Source organism: Drosophila melanogaster, chromosome 3R (assembly GCF_000001215.4).
Source record: "Drosophila melanogaster chromosome 3R".
NCBI lineage: Eukaryota > Metazoa > Arthropoda > Insecta > Diptera > Drosophilidae > Drosophila > Drosophila melanogaster.
The window spans coordinates 1,200,011-1,214,833 of record NT_033777.3 but is presented as its reverse complement, the minus strand read 5'-3'; the positions used below and the strand labels follow the sequence as shown (position 1 = coordinate 1,214,833).

The window sequence follows — 14,823 nt, the reverse complement described above, 5'->3', positions numbered from 1 at the left end:
TACTTGAGTACATAACTACAAACCACTTTAAAAACCTGGAAATATCAGAATATATAAAATCCAACAATTCAGAACTTTCTCTTGACAACATTAATATTTTAAACCCATTTATTGAAATTTACAATTGGAAAATTTCAATTTCATTTATATTATTAATTGTATTCATTTTGTATTTCATTACTATATTAATATTAAAATTCAGATATTATATATTTGTGACCAAACAAAAACGGCCAGAACTAAAGTGTATTGTAATAAAGTGATAAGTTGAAAAGTTTAACACCAATAAAGATATTAAAAAATAAAATATCAGATTGGATTCAAAATGTGGAGCAGGACGTAAAAATAAAACTTCCGTTCAGACCGACTTGTTATGCGAAAAATTTATGAAAATCCGCAAAAATCCTTAAGAACTTTTGCTAAGAAGCTTAAGGAGGAGTGCGACCTGGATGTGTCACACAAAACAGTCCGCCAAGCCATACTCCGGCATAAGTAACAATCTCGGGTAGCAAGAAAGAAACCGATGCTGTAGGCAATTAACATCGAAAAACGGCTTACTTTCGCTATCAAAATGCAACATCAGCCAGAAGATTACTGGAATAACGTAATTTTCTGCGACGAAACCAAGATGATGTTGTACTACAACGATGGACCCAACACGGTGTGGCGGAAGGCGCTAACTGCGCTGGGGAACCGCAACATCAAATGTGGCAATTTGGATACAAGAGCTCTTAGATTCTTGTGATTTGTTTATTGAAATCAACACTTTTGTTTTTCGGGATGCGAGTCCGAGCTGGGGTTTTTACTCTTTTATATGACAATCTTATTCTATTCTGGTATCTGCTGTTGGGTACAATCGGAGTAGTGTAGGGTGTACATGTTGTGTGTGTATTAGTGTGTAGGCATGTTCTTAAGTCTTAGGGGCGATATGTCATTCAGGAATATTCAGGAATATTCCATGTTAAAAGTATATTTATTTGGAAATTTCTATGGGTTTTAATGTTTTTTCCTTGAATTTGTTCTTGTTTGATAAGTTCCACAATACATTTGTGGAATATTACTTTATTTGTATCTTTATGAAATTCTTGGTTATTGAATATGTAGAATTGATCGAATATTTGCTCGGTTAGAATATAGTTATGTTCATCTGGGTACGGAACGATTTGAAATATCGGAACTTTAGTGACCTCGCTAGAAACGTGGGAAATAATCAAAATTTCGTTCGTGTCTGTTTTAAGCCAAGTTGACGTTTTTATCTTTAGAATTTTCTCCGAATGTACGTGTTTCAAATAATCGTGTTTTAGTAATTTTGGGTTAAAGGTTCCTAGTCTAGTTAATTGGATACATAACTCTATATCTTCTATGTATTCTGTAAACTGTTGTCTATGTATCGAAATTTTTTGGTTTTGTTCTTTTTCTACCTAAAGCCTATTATTATGTCTAATTATGTCTATATCTATCTATTAGGTCGATAATCATATTTAGATCATGAGTTTTCACGGAGTCTTCGGACATGTTGTTATTTTTTTCCTCTAGCTCTTCTCTGTCGTCTTCATCTAATGTACCAAATAAGTATTTATATGCTTTCCGTACTACGTTCAAAATACCTCATTTGCTTCGACTAATAATTCTTAATCCATTTATTTTTCGTTTTAGTTTATCGACTAAATAATGTATCTGTGGTATATTGGGATAGTTTTTTACTTCAGTTACTAGATTTTCGAAAATTAGCATTGTCTTTGTTAAATTTATACTCAAATAATGGTATTCGTAGCTGGTTGGAATTTCCATCGTTCCGGTTTTTCGCACTTATTGGATTTACTTCGATATTGCTGCATTTGACCATGGAAATGAAAATATGGAACTAAGCATTATTAGAAATATGTTGCGTACTTTGCGCTTCTTTGGCTGGTCTGGAATTATCGTATTTGCTCTTATTAAACTTTTTTTGTTTCTTAAATTTTAACATATAAGGAACGATTTTCCTGCCGCGGTTTGTTTCCTCAAAATGTTTACTGTCCACTTGTTCAATCCTTCCTGTTTTTTTAAATGGATTGGTGATTTTTCTCTTTACAAGTGGAGCCTGTCTATATTTTAAATCAACTTCAAAATCATGCCTATTCTTATTGACATATTCGATTTTATCGATTTTGTTTTATTGTTCATTAAAGTCTGGGCTGCCTGCATATGTTTTGTGTATGTATGTATGGTTTTATGATTTTATACGTATAAGATTGTTTCGAATCTTGTACACCTGTCTTTAATATTTTGTTCACTACCGATGATTTTTAGTTTTTCATTTACAGTCTTGTGAAATCTTTCTATGTCAGATACAATTTTTGCTGGTTGTTACAGAAATTTTTACGCCTTCGGATCTTAACCAGTTTTGCAAAGCTATGTACATAAAAGCTGAATCTTTGTCCGCTTTAATTTCCTGTGGCTTTCCAATATCATTGAATATTTTAGTAATGGCTCTTTTCGCCATTAGCCAATCTCTACTTTTTACTTCAACTAGTGAGGCAAATTTCGAATAAATATCAATAGAAGATAGGAAGATTTGGTTTCCCGTGAGATAAAAATCTATCACGTATTTTTTTTCCCTTTTTGTTAAATAATTCTGGTATTGTTTCATATGTACATTTTGTGTCTCGATATTCTATTTTTGTCAGATTACAAATTTCACATTCATTGATAATATTTTGAATAAGCTCTTGACTATCCAGGAAATAGTATTTTTTCATATTTTTTATTTTTTTAAGTTCCGTATGTTTCTTTAGGATTAAAACATTAAATTCCGCATAAGTTAGTATGTGTCCGCGACATAGTTTTCTTTGCCTGGAAGGTATTTGATTTTATAATCGATTTCATTAAGTTTGATTTTCCACCTTTTTAATTTCATGTTCGTCTCTTTGATATTATTGAGCCATACCAATGGCTTGTGATCACTCATTATTTCAAATGGCCTGCCGAATAGGTATGACCTGAAATATTTTGTAGCCCAAGCTATAGCTAACAATTCTTTTTCAATCGTAGCATAGTTGATTTTATGTTCGTTTAGCGTTCTACTGGCATAACAAACTGGCGGGTGATTCTGTGATAACACTGCACCAATAGCTACATTGCTGGCATCAGTTGTCAGAGAAAAGGGGTTTGAAAAATCAGGATAGATTAATATCGGGTCTGAAGTTATCAAAACCTTTAGTCTTTCAAATGATTCGATGTAGTCTTTACATTTGGTGTCTATTATAGCACCATTCTTTAATTTGAGGGTTATGGGTTTAATTATTTTGGAAAAGTTAGGAACCCACATAAGCCCAAAAATTAATTTATCTGTTTAGGTGTCTTAGGTAATGGAAAATTTGTGATTGCCTTAGTTTTGTTTAGGTTTTGTTTAATGCCATTTGTTGTGACAATATGTACCAGGAATTCAGTTTCTTTTTTCATGAATTCACATTTGTCTAGCTGCAACTTCATGTTGGCGTCTCTCTGTTTCTCAAAAACTTTCTTTAGAGGTAAAATATGTTCTTCCAATGAAGTGGAGTAAACAGTGATATCGTCCAAGTAGACTAAACAATCTTTGTAGATCAAATCTTCCAGAAGATTTTTATACATCTCTGAAAAGTAACTGTAGCATATTTCAGGCCAAAAGGCATACGAGTATATTCATAATGCCCATGCTTAGTTGAAAAATCAGTTTTTGCAATAGAATTTTCATCCATCTGGATTTAGTGAAAACCCTTAGCTAGATCTATAGTTCTAAAGTATTGGCATCTACCAAATTTATCCAATATCTCAGCCATTCGGGAAATGGAAATTTGTCATTAACAGTTATCTCGTTTAGATTCATGTAATCGACTACTAACCTAAATTTTTGTTTTGTTTGTTTGTTCTTAGGAGAACAATAAGGGAACTTCGATTTGCGAATTATCCCGTGTTCTATCATTTCTTTGATTTGTTTGTTGACTTCTTGGTCAGAAGTGATCCATTTTCGTAACCACACAGAAACTTAAATGTTTTTGAACCTAAAGTTACCGTCTCGTTATCATAATCTACGTCCTCCTGTGTCACTTGAGTGTCCGAGGCAGTTTGATGAACATTTACATCCATTCTGCTTTGGCCACTTTGACCCTCGCGTTGCCTTTTTACCGGCCCCTGACCGTTAATATTATTTGTTGTTGAAAGTTGGAAATTAAGGGAATTGTTAGAACGATTGTTTTGTTGGGCTTGTGTTAAATCCCTTCTAAACGTATAAAATTTCCCCCTTTGACTACTCGGTATGAAACGAGTTGAATACTAACTTTGATTTGTCGTAGGTTGATTCGAATTTTGGGGTTGCGTATTATTATTCTGATTCGTTCTAGGATAATAATTGCTGTAATTGTGAACGTATTATCCAAAATAAGTGATTAGGATAATAATTGCTGTAATCGTGATTACTGTTTTGTAATATCTCCGATTATTGCTTGACTATGATTTCCCCTATTCCTGCGTATGTTCCCTTCTGATCTATTAGAACGTGGCCTAGAGGCCTAGTTTCGTTGAAGCTTGTTTTAATTTAGAAATAGTATCGATATCTTTGCGTGCCAATAACATATACATTCTATCCGGTAATTTTAGATCTATTACGAATTTAACAGTTCTTCTTAACATTTCAGTTTTTTTTTTTTTATCGACAAGGTCGCTTTCTAATTCTAGCTTGTCAAATATAATCCAATATTGTGATTCGAGCTTCTCGATGAACTTACAGATGCTTCCGGGGTATGATGTGTCCTCCAGTTGTTTTATGAGTGTTATGTAGGACCTGTGATCCTTGAATGCCATTGCCAGGGCCGTCTTTGTTTCTAGCCATGTATTTGCTCTTTCTTGGGTCACGACCTCCAATGCTGCACCCACTAGTAAGCGTTTTATTGCTCCGTGGATAACATGTGCCTGCCTTGCATGTTGGGTAGGGTATAAGTTCAGTACCTGGTCGACCTGGTTAACAAACCCAGACAGCTTGGAGGTGTGCCATCGCACACTGGTTTTTTATGTGTTTTTTTTTTGGCAGAAAGTCAAAAAAAAATTTTTAACGGATTAAAAAAATTTATGTTTTCTTTATATTTAGGATAGTCTAATTAGATAAAAAAGTCAATTTTTACTTTTTTGCGCAAAACTGGCTTATCGCCCACCTCTCAAAGACAGCTGATTGCCAATAACATGCGTAAGACAAAAGTGCGGCAAATCGTTTTGCAACATTTGTGGTTTATATTTCCTCAGAGAATTAAAAAAGTTTAAAGTGTTATCATGGAAAACAGTAGCACAGGTATGTAGATTTGTAGTTCACTAACATTTTTGTGTATGTTATATGTTTTTGTGTAGTTGTGTCGTGTTTTGTTTATGTGCCTTTTTTACAGTCAACTTAACAAATGTAAGTTGTTCAAAAAAATTTTAACGGCACGTTATTAACTAAAATGTTTATAATATTATACAACTAGTTTCATATGCTCCTTTTTGTTCCTTTTTGAAAAAATTACGTTTTTGAAGATAAATACTTGTTTGGGCATGCAGAACTGCTAGACATTTGGAGCAACAATAGTCGATCTGAGGATGCAGTTAGGCCATCATATACATCTTAATATGATTTTATTTTATTTTATTTTCCATATATAATATCAATAAAATATTTAATTAAATATAGATACAACATTTTTTTTTCTTTGGTAAGGTAAATATTTTTATGGCATATCGGCCAGATCGTTTATATAGCAGCTATATGAAAGTTGACCAAATCACTTGAAACTATGTAAATCATCTTGGGGGAAGTAAAGAATAAAACAAAGCAAATTTGGTGAAGATAGGTCATCATTTCGAATTTCTGCCAAAAAAAAAAAAAGCACATAAAAAACCACTGTGCGTCGTACTAGTTCAGTTCTTTGATCTGATTCAATAATTGATTTAGGGTGGTTTCCGAAAGTTGTGGAGCTGCCATGGTGTATTTGTATGTTTCTGGATACACTGAGTTTATTTCAAATTTGATTTTAAATTACGGAATTAAAAATTTTAATTAACTTTGTTTGAACCGCACGGGATTTTCCTTTAAATTGTTTTGCAGATGTTACTGGCCACACGGGATTTTTCTTAAATACTACTTTGACGTAGATTCTTTTGCGGATCTCAAAATAATTTTAGAATCCCTGTTTTAATTGGCCGATCCTGGATAGGTAGTTGTATAGCGTATCCTTCAATGGATCAGTACCGTACTAAAAGGACTCTTTACTTAACAGATTCTACCGACTGCACCAATTAAATATTTGCAATACTTATATGTGAAAAAAAAAATAAAATTTTTATTTCACTAAATAATTGCAATATTTGTATTTGAGAAGAACACTGACCGATTACAATTAGTACTAAAACTGATCTCTGATAATTACTCTGATTTGATTGACGTTCAAGCCTCGGTATCGAGCTTTTCTGATATGGACTTCAGACTTTAGGGTTTTGATCAAATGAAGAGAAAAAGCTTTTGAGTTGCTGAATTTAATTGTCTTTGCGTTTCTCTTGGATTTAAGTCCATTCGCTCTTGGATACAAGTGCTCTTAGATTCTTACGATTTGTTTATTGAAATCAACACTTTTGTTTTTCGGGATTCGAGTCCGAGAACGTGGGAACGTGATGATGGGGTGAGGGCTTAAGCAAGGAATGTTTAAATTAGGGAACGGATGTTTAGTCTACCAGTGGGTGACTTATCTGGAGTTGGGGTTTTTCCACTCTTGAGGATCATATGAAAATCTTATTCTTATCTGGTATCTCTTGGGTACATCCGGAGTAGTGTAGGGTGTATTTGGGTGTACATTTTGTGTGTGTATTAGTGCGTAGACATGTTCTTAAGTCTTGGGGACTTATGGATATTTAACTATATATACATATACGGGCTAGCAGCGCTATTCTGCGTTGGGCGCCAATTCCGTATGCATACCATTACATAGGCTTGCCTAAGTGCAAGTTCTCTCTTTTCCTCTTTGCTCAGACATCATCCAACCCATAAATATAGCACTCTGCCCCAGTTGACAAACAAATTTCAAATTCCCATCTCAGCAGCATTGCATTTGTCCTTGTCTTTGTCGCAAACACGTAGCCGGCTTTTGAACTTGTTTTTGTCGCCAACACTTAGCCTGCCTTTGCCCTTGTTTTGTCGCCAACCCTTAGCAGCCCGATAAATAACCAAACTTACAGTAAACACAACTTGGAGTCCAAGCTATGATCAACTGCATCAGTAAGCAAATTTGAATTTCACAATTCTGTGAAATAATTTCAGAGTAAAGCTTTTATCCTAACATATTTGAAGGCTCAAGAAAATCCTAAAGAAAAGCTTCTGGCCGAGGTTGAGTGGATTAGGATTAAGATTTAGAAGATCAGTCTGAATTGGGACGAGATCGTGAACAGCTTCGAATCAAATATAAGCTAGTAATAAAATGTCTTGTAATAGTATAAGTGAAAGAGTCTATCGCCGAATAAATACTAAATAATAAAAAATAAAAACTATTTTTTAAAATAATTAAATGGTAACAATTTTAATTGGAGCCCAATAAGGGGCGGTGTACTTTAAAAGTTCTAAAAAAATTTTAACAAGTTGAATATTAAACAGAGCTAAAAATCAGACTCAACAAGAAACAAAAATGAAATCGAACCAAAATCCATAACCAAAAATGTGAAAAAAAAAATTAACATCAAGAAGGAAGGAAGAGCTGAAGGCAATCCCTCCCTACAACTGAAAACAAATAATTGAAGGAAGACCCAAATAGATAATAATCAGGACTATTAAACTGAAGGAAGACCCCAATAGAAAGTAATCAGCAAAACTAAACGGAAGGAAGACTTTAACGGAAAGTATCGTTAGCAGTAAATGCTATTAAGTCTTTTAAAACGAATTAATAAAATAAGAGCAGATGCTGGGAATACTATATATTATAATACTATACTATTATATTTTCTTTAAAATTACAGAAATTTCATAATACTTTTATTTATATAAATATTATATATTATATTTTATGCGAAAATATTTTTTATGAAATATCAAATTTTAAGAACGAACTTTTTAATAACTATGGTATTTTAAGTAAAGATAAAACTTGTTTTACCCGCTTACTAAATGGAGAGAAATCAATTTGCACTAAAATATGAGAAAAAAACAATAATATAGATATCATTCAAGAAGGTGCCATTCTAATAAATGGAAATAATATTGTGAACGATTCTCAAATAAACGGGAAATATAAACGGCACAACCACAATAAATAATATTTCATACACTAATTTAGAAAACAAAATACTTAAATGTATAGCCACTAACAACTTTAAGAATCTGGCCATATCAGATTATCTAAAATCCAACAACTCAGAAATTACTTTTGACAACATTAATATTTTAAACCCATTTATTGAAATTTAAATTTGGAAAATAATAATTTTATTTATTGATCAAATTTTGTTACAATTTTCATATTCCGATGTCAACCCGAAAACAGTTTGTTTGGACTTTCTTTCTCTCTTCCACTTTTTTTGCGGCGTGCAGGCCTCCTTGCCTTTCTTTTTCCTCCGTTCATAACTTAGTATGCCCATAGAACAGACAACAAAAAGACATCTGCGCCAGGAAAAGAATCCAAAATAAACCCGCTTGTGCTAAGCTAGCACGAAAGTCCGCTAACCCAAAACGCAGGGCCTCAAAAACCCGAAAATCACTCTGCAGTTGGGACTAAATTCCTAATGGTAACCCGATCTAGCACCAAACAAAAAAAATGGAATCCTCAAAACAGCAATCGGCCGGAACAGCAGCGTTACTCAAATTCATTGCTCTCCTTATTGCAAAAAGTCCATTACGTCCAAATGCGGAATTCGAGACCCTCTAGCAGAAATGCATAGGCAAGTACTTCAGCAGTGCAAACTTATTTCGCCTCCGGCACTTCAGACGTTCTATTGAGGACGACAATCATTGACGTGTGTCATTTGGGGGCGAACTACCGAGCACGAGGTTTAATCGATTAGGAAGCCGAGGCGACGTTCACTTTCGAACACCTGTTTAACCTCAGTAAGTTGCCATTCCGTAACATCCAAACCGAAGTCTCCGGACTGCATCATTCTGTCTCCACGAAGTCCTGAAAGCTGTGTCATTTCGGGATTCGCCCTCTAAATAAGCCAGATCTACATTTACCATTTACATCTTACATTTACATTACCATCTACATCTTACCATTTTTGAGAGCTCCTAAATTGATGACAATTTACCCTCGATAATGACGAATGGTACCCGACAAAATATTTGCGGCTCGCTCCAGGGTCAAAAAACTATTTTCCGGTAGGTGCTAACGGGGCCGATTTCTGATAGTAATCCGAAATAGTAATCCTTCACTACCCAGCTGCACCAAATAGGCGACACTGATTTGATCGACACGCTTCTTATAAAGTTCTGGGAGCTGGAGGATTTACCAGTCAAGGTGGTAAAAGTCTGATTCCTATTGCGAAAGGAACTTCATCCAAACTACGAAGAAAGACGCAAGCGGGTGGTACCTGGTGATGCTCCCGTTCTGTGACCCCCAGAATTCCGGATCCAATTTAGGATATTCGAGGTCCATTGCAGTCGAGGTGCAGTTTCTAGCTTAAGAGAATCGTTTAAAATAGAGACTTTCCCCTATAAGAGCGATTAATATTCTCCCTCCTGGAATAGCTTTGGAACCCTTCTATACAAAGCGAGAACTTTTGACCCAAGTTGCTGGGTTATTCGATCCTGTCGGGTGGCTCGCAACGTTCATCATCCGTTCTAAAATGTTAATGCAGGGGATTTGGTTACATCACTTAGACTGGAACGATAAGCTTTCCACCGCAATAGGCTAGCAATCGCTCTTTCATGAGCATTCCGACCGCAGCCACTTCCGCGTTTCGTGATTGGTCTGTTATCATCCTGAGGTAACTACAGAGCATCTCGGATTCTGTGACGTGTTTAAAAAGTCTATGGAACATGGAAATGGCTACCGCAAAGGGACACTGACCCAGTGACAGAGCTAGAGCACTGGACAAGGCACTTCGAGTTCTGGCATATGTTCGACGTCTCATTAAGCGTTGCCGCCCAATTCACAATTCACTAGTGAAGAAATCCGAGAAGCAGAAAGAACTCCGATCTACATTGCGCGGGCCACGGGCATCCTCCAGAGGAATAATTCTCCCCTACGAATGTATACTGTCTCGGCTTCTCATCTAATTTGCAACCAGGTTACTCTTTACGGTGGTAGTCAAATGATCGTACGCCTGATCCGATCGAAGTATTGGAAGAAAAGACTTCAAACCCAACTAATGGGCGATTCGATTTCGACAGATAGTCTCTTTCTACCTACACGGGCTTGGTCAATCGCCCGGAGAGAAAATGCTATAATCGAGTCGCCTGACTATCAGATACCCGTTACTGAGCTAGTGGGAATGCTAACGAGAAGTTTCATAATTTTATTGGAATATCGATAAATATTGGGGGTGAATAAAAAGAGAAAAATTTAAAAATTTCTTCAGTGTGTGGGCGTGACCATTTGAGACGTTTCATAGGTGAAAGTAGGGGTGTCGCCACAGAGTTTTCCGTGTATGGATAAAATTGGGAAGACAAACAATAAAACGAACGGTTTAGGGCGTTAGAGGGGGAGTGGCAAAACATTTGTAGCCAAATCGATAGAAATTTACAAGACTAACAAAAATATGGAAAAAGATCAAAACATTTTTTTATAGTGTGGACGGTTTGTGGGCGTTAGAGTGGGCGTGGCAACATGGATCAACAAACTTGTGCTGATCCTATTTCTCTAGAATCTGTATGCTTAATATATAAAACGGTCATACGGACAGACGAATGCACGACTTGGCTATAGATCCTGATCAAGAATTTATATAATTTATACGGTCGGAATCGCTTTCTTCTGCCTGTTACATACTTTTCGACGAATCTAGTATACTCATTTACTCTACGAGTAACGGGTATAATTACACGGGAGAGCGTGTCTAATAACTAAGGGATACGTTTGTGTGTGAGTGTGTTTTTCCACGAAAAAACACACCTCCAATCTTACAACTAAGAAATTCCAAGCGACCTCGTTTCGTAACAAGGCTCAGTTGTCAGGTTCATTCGGTAATGGCAAGACCTTTCTGATGGCAACACACTACAGGGACTCAAGCAATCCAGCAAAGAGTCTGTGACTGATGCATATAGCCATCAGGGAATCGTGTGGTGGTACGTCCCAACCGGGGCTCCACATATGGGGGGTCTGCGGAAGGCGGGAGTGAAAAGTTTCAAACCCCTTTTTTATAAATCTAAGTACACGCTTGAGGAGCTGGCGACGCTTTTCGCTAAGATCAAAGTTTACCTAAATTCCAGAGCCTTTTTTCCGATGTCCGAAGATTCCTCAGATTTGCTGACCCTCACACAAGGCCATTTCCTTATTTGAGGGCCGTTGCTTTAAACGGCTGAGCACGAGATAAAGGGCGAAATCAAGTCGATATTAAATTGATGGCAACATCTTAATGCTCACGATCAGCAGTTTAGTGCACGATGAGTATCTTACAGAACTCCACAGACGCAATAAATGGCGACTTCCGACCAGGAATTTCCAAGTCGATGACTTGAAGCCTAGAGTCAAAGATGAACTATAAAATCTGCTATGGGGACTTGCTACTGCTCTGCTGAAAAAGAACAGTGGCTTTAACAATCTAAATAAACTTATTTATGGGGCGAAACCTTAAAAAATAAATAGTTTCTAATTTATTAAAAAAAAAAAAAACGAAACGCGATTACCTTCTAAGAGGTGTGCTCTTCCCTCATTTGTGATTTTTGTTGGATAGGTAATCGATTGTAAAAGTGAATCGTCCGAAAATGCCTCTCCCAATACTGTGTCCAGTATTAAGTCTTTATATGTTTTATATGATATCATCGCGCCTGCTGACTATATTTCTTAGTTCTAAGAACCTTCAGTAAAGTTTTGGATTGGTAAGACACATATTTTAAATACGCATCGCTTATGAATGCTTTCATCAGTCTGAAAGGTCGCTACCCGAACCATGCCATCGAGACGGGGAAACCAGAAATAAGAATAACAAGATGTGTAACGGATTTGCACTTTCCAGCAAAAATTGCTCTTACACCACTCGCGTAAAAACATACGTATCAAAACATACTTCAAAGTGAATGGTCGTGTTTTTTTTTGCGCTAAGGTTTTTATTTTGTGTTTGTCAAACCAGTGGTAGCTTTTAATAATTTTCTTTTATTATCATATATTGTAAACATAATTATTGAAGATCCGTTCGCTTTGCGAGTGATTCTTTGCGATTTGTGCAATAGTTTAAACAAATATATCAAGTCTTTTGCATTTTTCGTCTTTGTGTTTTGTTTACTCTCCCTTTTGTGGGTTGTTCGCAGCCCGGTTTGGTGTTTTTTTTTTTTTTTTTTTTTGCATACACATAAACTGCACTGTTCACCTATTCTCTTGCTCTCACTCTCTCGCTCTTTCGCTCTCCCACACAAAATCTAGAATTTCTTAGCGTGCAGACTGCTTTCGTGCGGTTCTTTTAACGTTTTGATCTTGTGTTTTCGTGCAAAGTGGTCTGATTTTAGACAAACATGGATGGTCACGTTGCCGCATAACCCAAGACATTCGCCCAATAAGATGCTTTAGATGCCTCGAATTCGGCCACCGGGCTCCCAACTGCAAGTCAGTTGATCGCTCTGACTGCTGCCTACGGTGTGACGAGCATGGACATAAGGCAAAGGGCTGCGTAGCCCCACCATGATGCCTGATCTGCAGCAGTGACGTGGACAAGAACCATGCGACGGGTGGTTTTGCATGGCCCACCTACAAAGCTATCACCGAATGAGCTAATAGCCGTCAAAATGATGCCAGAAGAAATTCACATCATTCAGCTCAACGTCAACCATTGCCCTGAACCTCCTGAATCAAACAGCGAAGGAGCGCAATGCGGACGAAGTGAACCATACCTTCCTGGTGTGGGTAACTCAGGAGTGCTACTCGATGAGACAGGCAAGGCGGCCATTAACTGTACATCCAGTCTATTGGTAGAGGAGTGGGAAACCGTACCAATGCGCGGCATAGCATACGCGAAAATTAGATATGCTCCACCTAGCGACAGTCCCGAACAATTCGAGGACATGCTCGAAAAGCTGGTTAACCATGCAAGTGGGCGCAGACCAACGGTCATCGGAGGTGACCTCAATGCCTGGGCTACAGAATGGGGCAGTCGAATTTCTAACACAAGAGGACGAGCAGTGATCGATGCCATGAACCTGCTAGATCTCGTATTGCTAAACGACGGACTCAAAGCGACGTTTAACAATGACAGAGGTACGTCTTTAATGGATGTCACCTTTGTTAGAAGAGTTCTAGTGGCTAGCTCAGACTGGATGGTCCATGAGGACATAACGCTGAGCGACCATAACCTGGTCACGTTCGGTGCCCGAACAATGAGGCCGATACCCAAACAGCGAAGATGTGCGCTAGGACCGGTACGGGACATTAGGAAACTGGATGAAGACATGCTGGCATACCAGATCGAGAGCATGGAGTCCATAAATGGACACGCGGAGACCATGGTGACAGCGCTCATGGATAGGCTCAGAGCAACGTGTGATGCGGTGATGCCGAGGAAAATGAACACGAAACGAAAGCCCCCTGTCTACTGGTGGAGTGACTCATTGCACCAGCCTCGGACGGAATGCCTCAAGGAGAGGAGGCAAGCGCAGCGATCTAGAGGGCAACCGCACCACGCCCAATGCATTGAGTTATGTAAAGCGAAGCGAACTGAGCTTAAGAACGGCATATCAGCAGCAAAAGCGAATGCATTTAAGGACCTGATTGCTAGCGTAGACGACGACCCCTGTGGTCTCGCCTACAAACTCAATTCCGCTGGTGCAGGATCTCCGCAGGACCCAGCCGCCCTGGCTAACATCGTGTCGGAACTATTTCCAAGCCAACTCACGTTATGGCAACCCGCTGTTGACCCCCCCGCCTCTGACTTCCCGTGCATCACGACAAGCGAAGTCGTCGAAGCAGCAAGTGGATCAGATCGAACAAAGCTCCGGGCATTGATGGTATCCCGGGCGTGATCGTCAAAGCAGCCGCCACCGCAAGACCTGAGGTCTTCAGGGATACCAACAGTGTTTGCTGGACGGAGTCTTCCCCAAGCGCTGGAAAAAGATGAATCTGGTCATTTTGCCGAAAGGCAAGGGGCCCGCAAATGCACCTCGCAGTTACCGACCGTTGTGTCCGTTGGACATTGTTGGCAAGCTCTTTGAGCGCATACTGTACGCGCGCACTAAGGTAATCACTAAAAGTCCCACAGGCCTTCATAGCTAACAGTACGGCTTCCGGAAGGGGAAAAGTACGCTCGACGCTCTCAAAGCCGTAACAGATGCTGTCAGGAAAGCACTCGACGTGGCAACAGCGGTCGCCAAGACAATACCGGAGCTCCAGGACAAAAGTAACGTGGCAATCAGGTCATAGCGGTCATAGATTGGCTCGAGAAAGTCGGACTTAGAATAGCTGCGCATAAGACCGAAGTAGTCCTGCTGAGCAGCAGAAAGTTGAGTGCATGCGTGTGGAAGTCAAAGGAGTTGAAATCGCCTCAGCAGAAACGCTGAAATACCTTGGTGTTCTAATTGACCGAAGGCTCTCGTTCAAGGCTCACGCAATGTAAGCCAGCAAAAAAGCGGCAATGACAGCAGCAGCCTTGGTGAGAATCATGCCCAACGTGGGAGGACCCAGATTGCCGGCTAGAATACTGTTAGTGGCGGTTTCAAAG

General features: G+C 38.3%; 1 protein-coding gene across 1 annotated transcript in view; it reads right to left on the bottom strand.

The window, feature by feature from the left end:
* The window catches only part of Myo81F (Myosin 81F), a 1,965,857-nt gene that overhangs the window by 1,318,099 nt on the left and 632,935 nt on the right, over positions 1-14,823 (bottom strand). The window lies entirely within an intron of this gene.